The sequence below is a fragment of the Phyllopteryx taeniolatus genome, chromosome 23 (assembly GCF_024500385.1).
Source record: "Phyllopteryx taeniolatus isolate TA_2022b chromosome 23, UOR_Ptae_1.2, whole genome shotgun sequence".
NCBI classification, from domain to species: domain Eukaryota; kingdom Metazoa; phylum Chordata; class Actinopteri; order Syngnathiformes; family Syngnathidae; genus Phyllopteryx; species Phyllopteryx taeniolatus.
The window spans coordinates 4,217,973-4,224,804 of record NC_084524.1 but is presented as its reverse complement, the minus strand read 5'-3'; the positions used below and the strand labels follow the sequence as shown (position 1 = coordinate 4,224,804).

General features: G+C 36.6%; 1 long non-coding RNA gene across 3 annotated transcripts; it reads right to left on the bottom strand.

Annotated features, from left to right (window-relative positions):
• Window positions 1–2,483: 2,483 nt before the first annotated feature.
• Window positions 2,484–6,476, bottom strand: LOC133472903 (uncharacterized). 3 transcript variants are annotated; one of them, XR_009786917.1, is made up of 4 exons: window positions 6,413–6,431; window positions 5,888–6,175; window positions 5,494–5,700; window positions 2,484–2,673 (listed from the first exon to the last, which is right to left on the bottom strand). It is a non-coding gene; the product is annotated as an uncharacterized LOC133472903 (long non-coding RNA). The 3 variants fall into 3 exon arrangements; XR_009786916.1 differs by having other exon boundaries at window positions 5,888–6,476; XR_009786918.1 differs by lacking the exon at window positions 2,484–2,673 and adding an exon at window positions 2,718–2,840 and having other exon boundaries at window positions 5,888–6,476.
• Between the last annotated feature and the right edge of the window lie 356 nt (window positions 6,477–6,832).

The following is a 6,832-nucleotide window of genomic DNA, read 5'->3' as shown; positions in this document are numbered from 1 at the left end:
AAAACCACAGCACTTTTCCTGAATCTGAGATTGGACTTCCTGATGGAGCCTCTTCTCTGGACCCCCCACCCCCCGGAGTCCCTCACCCCAGTCTTACAATCCAGAGGCACTGTCCCTGATGGAGAGAGCATCACCCAGAGCCTTTAGGAACTCTGGGCAAATGTCACCCACCGAGGAGCTTTTTAACTAACAACCCCAGAGACGGGAGAGGCCAGACTTTGCTTCCTCACGGGAAGGTGCGTCTGTGGAATCGAGGAGGCCTTTGAAGTATTCTCCCCACAGACTCGAGGTTAGTGGTGCCCACGCCGGACTAAAATGTCCTGGAAGTGTTTTTCCGTGGGCTCACCGAAGTGGCATTCCCCTTGGCCAGCCGGTACCCATCAGCCCCATGCCGACCACCTTAGCAACGGAGGTGCTTGTCTCACGGTCCACAGCAGCTCTTTGAGTTGTGTACGGTGTGGAAGGTTTTTTTCTTGTTTAGAAAATTAGAAGAGTGTGATATTTTTTTGAATTCTGTGGGACTGTACTTTTTTTTTGTAGATAGTCAGTCAGCTATATTGTCTGATACCTTGTCACCATTATGTGAGCGTGGCCTGCTGATTAGCAAGAAGACCAGCAGTGAAGTTTCCTCCCTTTTTCACTGGGGACTATCACGGATCGCTGCAGAGGATGTGGATCCCGGAAACCAAAATCCACCGTCGGGAAATGAAACCGCTCAGCAGAAATGTGCTAACAGGCAGCCGCCCCTGGAATTTAGTAAGGCGAAACCCAAAGATATTGGACGACGCGACACCGGCAGATGACTGAGGAATCCGGCAGAAAACCCAAGCCGTACAAATTGGCGTCTTTCGCCGAGGACGGAGCGATTGGCAAGTGCAGACAGGATGACGACGACCTGAATTAGGACTGCATCATCTGCCGAGGAGTTAGTCGCTAAAACGATCAACGTGAAACAGATTGTGGCACTGAAGATGGCCTGTTCCTTCAATGATTTGGAGAGCTCTGTCTGTGCAGCCGGACAAGCGGAATACGAGCCCCTCAACGAAGGTCAGACTTGACCAACGTGTCGAATGACCTTCATCTAGTGTTGCAAGGAAACAGTCATCAACACGATCAGCTCATTGAACGCTTTGGAAAAGTTCCCGAACCTGGCGTCAGAGCTGGAGATGAAAGGGAAGGCCCCTTTTGCTCGAGCCATCCTTTTCGGGAAGATGCCGATTCACTCGCTTCCAAAATTGCGACACCGTTTCACCCGACAAGCAGACATGGAGCTGAAGTAGCCCGACGTGAGGAAACGCGCGTCAGCCTTTTCCTACATGCAGATCATTAAGTCCAAGTACCTGTCCGCCCTAACCGATGAACATTAGGAACTGTGCTTGAGGCTGGCTGTCAGCAGTGACTGCTGCTCCCCCTCTTTCTTAAAAAAAAGGTAGGTTGTCTGCTTGAAAAGTAGATGTTGGGGCAACAATGTCTGGGCTGAGTGTGGATATTGAAAGTATTTAATGCTTTTCATTTGTCAATCATTTTTGCAACATGCACTGTTTTAATTGTAATCGTTTAAACCACTGTGTATGTAATGCGTTATATAAATTAGCTTTGAATGAGCAATTCATTGTATGGATGAAATAGTCAACTGGCACGCAGTTCCAAGATGCACAGAATGTTCTCGCTTGAGGCAAGTAATGTGCATGATCCATGACAACACATTTGAAGGTGTCTTTATTTTTGTGAATTGTTTTGTATTTGGCAGCATCCCAGAATGGAAGTGGAAAACTATCCAAGGGGAGTATCTCTTGGTTCCTGTCCCCTTCCTCGCCGATTGGTGTGCAGTCAGCCAAGGCTGATAAACAAACATGTTTATATATCAGTGAAATGTAAGTTATTTCAAGTGGTTTTATGACAAGTAATTTCAGTGTTGGATTTATCTTACCCAACATTATAAAAAATAGACAAAAGGAATGAAGACGCTGGTTTGTTTTTCTCATGAGGAGGGCATATGGGAGATTGTTCAGATCACAGCCTCTCAACACGCTCTAAACAATCCCCCCCTCGCTCCTGCTTTTATTTGAAATAGGAGGGATTTACAAATCATAATGTTCTAAGCAATAAGACACAACACATATTGAACCAACACCTGTCACGACCCGATCACATCCTTGGTCCAGGCGCCCTTCCATCGGATGATGCTGAGTCTTCTTTTTGAAGGCAAGACATCTAAAATTGTCCATTATACTAATGCAAGCTAAGCAAATAAATGATAACTTCTACAATTTATCTAACTGTAAGGTGCTTTGTCATGGGAGCAAGTAAATGTTTGTAACTGGCAATGTGCTTGTTGCAGGCTTTTGATGATTTGTGTAGTTTTAGAAATTGTAATGTGATGGCTTTGAGAATAAATGATTGGTGTTGTAAGCATTAATGTTTAGTACTTTTTTTCCTACCCCTCAATGCAGTTTGTCCCAAAAATAAAAATGTCCAAAACATCAGGTCATGAATTTTGCAGTTTTATAGTCAATCCTATGGAGGTGGCTTTGTTGCAGGGCAAAGGGACAATTCTGCAGCATGTAGATGAGTTTGTCAGTGGACCAGAGGTAGTTGTGATGGCAGATGTAATGTTTATTGGACTCATGTCTGTGCACTTTTGAGGGAGGACTCTTGATCAACACAATTTTCCTGAATACATGAATGAAATAAGCTGGCAACAGAAGTGACTGAACATTTGTACAAAGATGAACAGCTTCCTCAGGACCAATTCCACATGAAATGAAGACTCAATGGGTGCAAGAGTTGTCATTGCAATGAGCACTTTTATTTTCCAGTATGAAGGGTGCTTTTTGAACCTGGACAAAGGTAATATGCACAAAATGAAGCATTTGCAGGGTGGAAGAGGAGAAATTGCATGAAGTGTTATTGGTTTGTATAGTACAGACCATGATAGAAAGATAGAAAGATAGAAAGATAGAAAGATAGAAAGATAGAAAGATAGAAAGATAGAAAGATAGAAAGATAGAAAGATAGAAAGATAGAAAGATAGAAAGATAGAAAGATAGAAAGATAGAAAGATAGAAAGATAGAAAGATAGAAAGATAGAAAGATAGAAAGATAGAAAGATAGAAAGATAGAAAGATAGAAAGATAGAAAGATAGAAAGATAGAAAGATAGAAAGATAGAAAGATAGAAAGATAGAAAGATAGAAAGATAGAAAGATAGAAAGATAGAAAGATAGAAAGATAGAAAGATAGAAAGATAGAAAGATAGAAAGATAGAAAGATAGAAAGATAGAAAGATAGAAAGATAGAAAGATAGAAAGATAGAAAGATAGAAAGATAGAAAGATAGAAAGATAGAAAGATAGAAAGATAGAAAGATAGAAAGATAGAAAGATAGAAAGATAGAAAGATAGAAAGATAGAAAGATAGAAAGATAGAAAGATAGAAAGATAGAAAGATAGAAAGATAGAAAGATAGAAAGATAGAAAGATAGAAAGATAGAAAGATAGAAAGATAGAAAGATAGAAAGATAGAAAGATAGAAAGATAGAAAGATAGAAAGATAGAAAGATAGAAAGATAGAAAGATAGAAAGATAGAAAGATAGAAAGATAGAAAGATAGAAAGATAGAAAGATAGAAAGATAGAAAGATAGAAAGATAGAAAGATAGAAAGATAGAAAGATAGAAAGATAGAAAGATAGAAAGATAGAAAGATAGAAAGATAGAAAGATAGAAAGATAGAAAGATAGAAAGATAGAAAGATAGAAAGATAGAAAGATAGAAAGATAGAAAGATAGAAAGATAGAAAGATAGAAAGATAGAAAGATAGAAAGATAGAAAGATAGAAAGATAGAAAGATAGAAAGATAGAAAGATAGAAAGATAGAAAGATAGAAAGATAGAAAGATAGAAAGATAGAAAGATAGAAAGATAGAAAGATAGAAAGATAGAAAGATAGAAAGATAGAAAGATAGAAAGATAGAAAGATAGAAAGATAGAAAGATAGAAAGATAGAAAGATAGAAAGATAGAAAGATAGAAAGATAGAAAGATAGAAAGATAGAAAGATAGAAAGATAGAAAGATAGAAAGATAGAAAGATAGAAAGATAGAAAGATAGAAAGATAGAAAGATAGAAAGATAGAAAGATAGAAAGATAGAAAGATAGAAAGATAGAAAGATAGAAAGATAGAAAGATAGAAAGATAGAAAGATAGAAAGATAGAAAGATAGAAAGATAGAAAGATAGAAAGATAGAAAGATAGAAAGATAGAAAGATAGAAAGATAGAAAGATAGAAAGATAGAAAGATAGAAAGATAGAAAGATAGAAAGATAGAAAGATAGAAAGATAGAAAGATAGAAAGATAGAAAGATAGAAAGATAGAAAGATAGAAAGATAGAAAGATAGAAAGATAGAAAGATAGAAAGATAGAAAGATAGAAAGATAGAAAGATAGAAAGATAGAAAGATAGAAAGATAGAAAGATAGAAAGATAGAAAGATAGAAAGATAGAAAGATAGAAAGATAGAAAGATAGAAAGATAGAAAGATAGAAAGATAGAAAGATAGAAAGATAGAAAGATAGAAAGATAGAAAGATAGAAGATAGAAAGATAGAAAGATAGAAAGATAGAAAGATAGAAAGATAGAAAGATAGAAAGATAGAAAGATAGAAAGATAGAAAGATAGAAAGATAGAAAGATAGAAAGATAGAAAGATAGAAAGATAGAAAGATAGAAAGATAGAAAGATAGAAAGATAGAAAGATAGAAAGATAGAAAGATAGAAGATAGAAAGATAGAAAGATAGAAAGATAGAAAGATAGAAAGATAGAAAGATAGAAAGATAGAAAGATAGAAAGATAGAAAGATAGAAAGATAGAAAGATAGAAAGATAGAAAGATAGAAGATAGAAAGATAGAAAGAAAGATAGAAGAAAGATAGAAAGATAGAAGAAAGATAGAAAGATAGAAAGATAGAAAGATAGAAAGATAGAAAGATAGAAAGATAGAAAGATAGAAAGATAGAAAGATAGAAAGATAGAAAGATAGAAAGATAGAAAGATAGAAAGATAGAAAGATAGAAAGATAGAAAGATAGAAAGATAGAAAGATAGAAAGATAGAAAGATAGAAAGATAGAAAGATAGAAAGATAGAAAGATAGAAAGAGCACAAAAAAGGCAAAAACACAGAAAGACAAGGAAAACACAAAAAGAAAGAGCACAAGAGACAAAGAAACAGAAAGACTAAGAAAGACAAGAAACAAAGACTAAAACAAACAGACAAAAAAGGCAAACAAACACAGAAAGACAAGAAACAGAAAAAAGAAAAACAGACTAAAAGAAAGACTAAGAAACAGAAAGACAAGGAAAAGAACAAAGAAACAGAACAAGAAAAAGGAAAACAACAAAGAAACAGAAGGAAAAAAACTAAGAAACAGTAGGAAAAAAAGCACAAGAGCAAAAACAGCAGAAAAGAGCACAAAAGGACACAAGCAGTTCAGAGTACCCACCCTTTTTAGTCCTGAGGGGTGCTTGACAGGAAAATTGGTCCTTTTCCTCATCCCATCAAGCAACTTCTGAGCCCTGAAAAAAATTAACACCAAACAAAACAAATTGGGAGACTTACATTGTTACCTTTGGCCAGCCTTTTTTTCCCAGAACTCTTCCACTCCACAAGCACACCATTGGTGCTTCCTCTCCCAAATGGCTCCTCCAGCCTGCAATGACAAAGAAACTACAATGACCTGCTGCATGTCCCAACCTGATTCTTCTTTCAAACAAATTCAAGTCTCAGTCACTTGACTATTTGATGAGTCTGCTTTGTTAGTTACCCTTGCTCTGCATTTAATTCCACCCTGTACAATTACTTGTTTGCAAGCTCACACATTGTGTGTGTATACTTACAGTCCATTTTCCTCAAGATATTCAAGCTGCCAGTCATTTCCGGTGCATCTCAGCTCATCACACTTCACTGCTGCCATGCAAAAACAAACCAATAGTTGGCAACAAAACTGTACAATGACAACACCAGGGGGACAAATCAATAATGCACATTACTTGCCTCAAGGGAAATTTTATCAAAATGTAAAAACAAACAATGCCAACCCCTAAGTGAATTGTGAACATGCTGTGCTCAAGCAAGCGCATGCACAAACCTTTCCTTGCACGCTGCTGCACCTGTCAGTCAAAAGCCTGCAACAAGCACATTGCCAGTTACAAACATTTGCATTACACTGAATTTAAGTCTTACTCCATTGTGTTTTTCCCATATACTCCCACATTTCATTCAAGTAATAAAACCACACTAACTTTTATCATACCCGACCCAAACAAATTCAAATGCTAATTTTTCTAAAGTACATTCCACTTTAACAGCATGGTTGCCTTAGCTCAATGCACATCTGTGTACACAAACAAAGCAAGACATACTCTCCCTGTATAGTTGCTGCTTGGCTCTTCAAGCGGGACAGCATTTCCACTTCTATTCTGGGTTGCTGCCAAATACAATAAACAACAAAATTCTATTAAAAATAAGACTCCTTCAAATGTGTTATCAATAATGCACATTACTTGTATACTTGCCTAAAAGAAGCTGTTCAGCTTGGAACTGTGTCAGTTGTGGACAGTACTTGATCATCCTGAAAAAAACAGGTATTCAGTTTTGTGTTGATCAATATGATAAATTGCTCATTCAAACCTACATTTATGTAACACAATTCAATGCACTTTAAATGATTAAAACCAGAAAAACAAAAAAGTACAATTAACACTGCGTACAGTTCATTTATAATCTCATCATACATCTCAGTACACAAATAACCACAAATGAGTGTTAGTCCATGCACACCC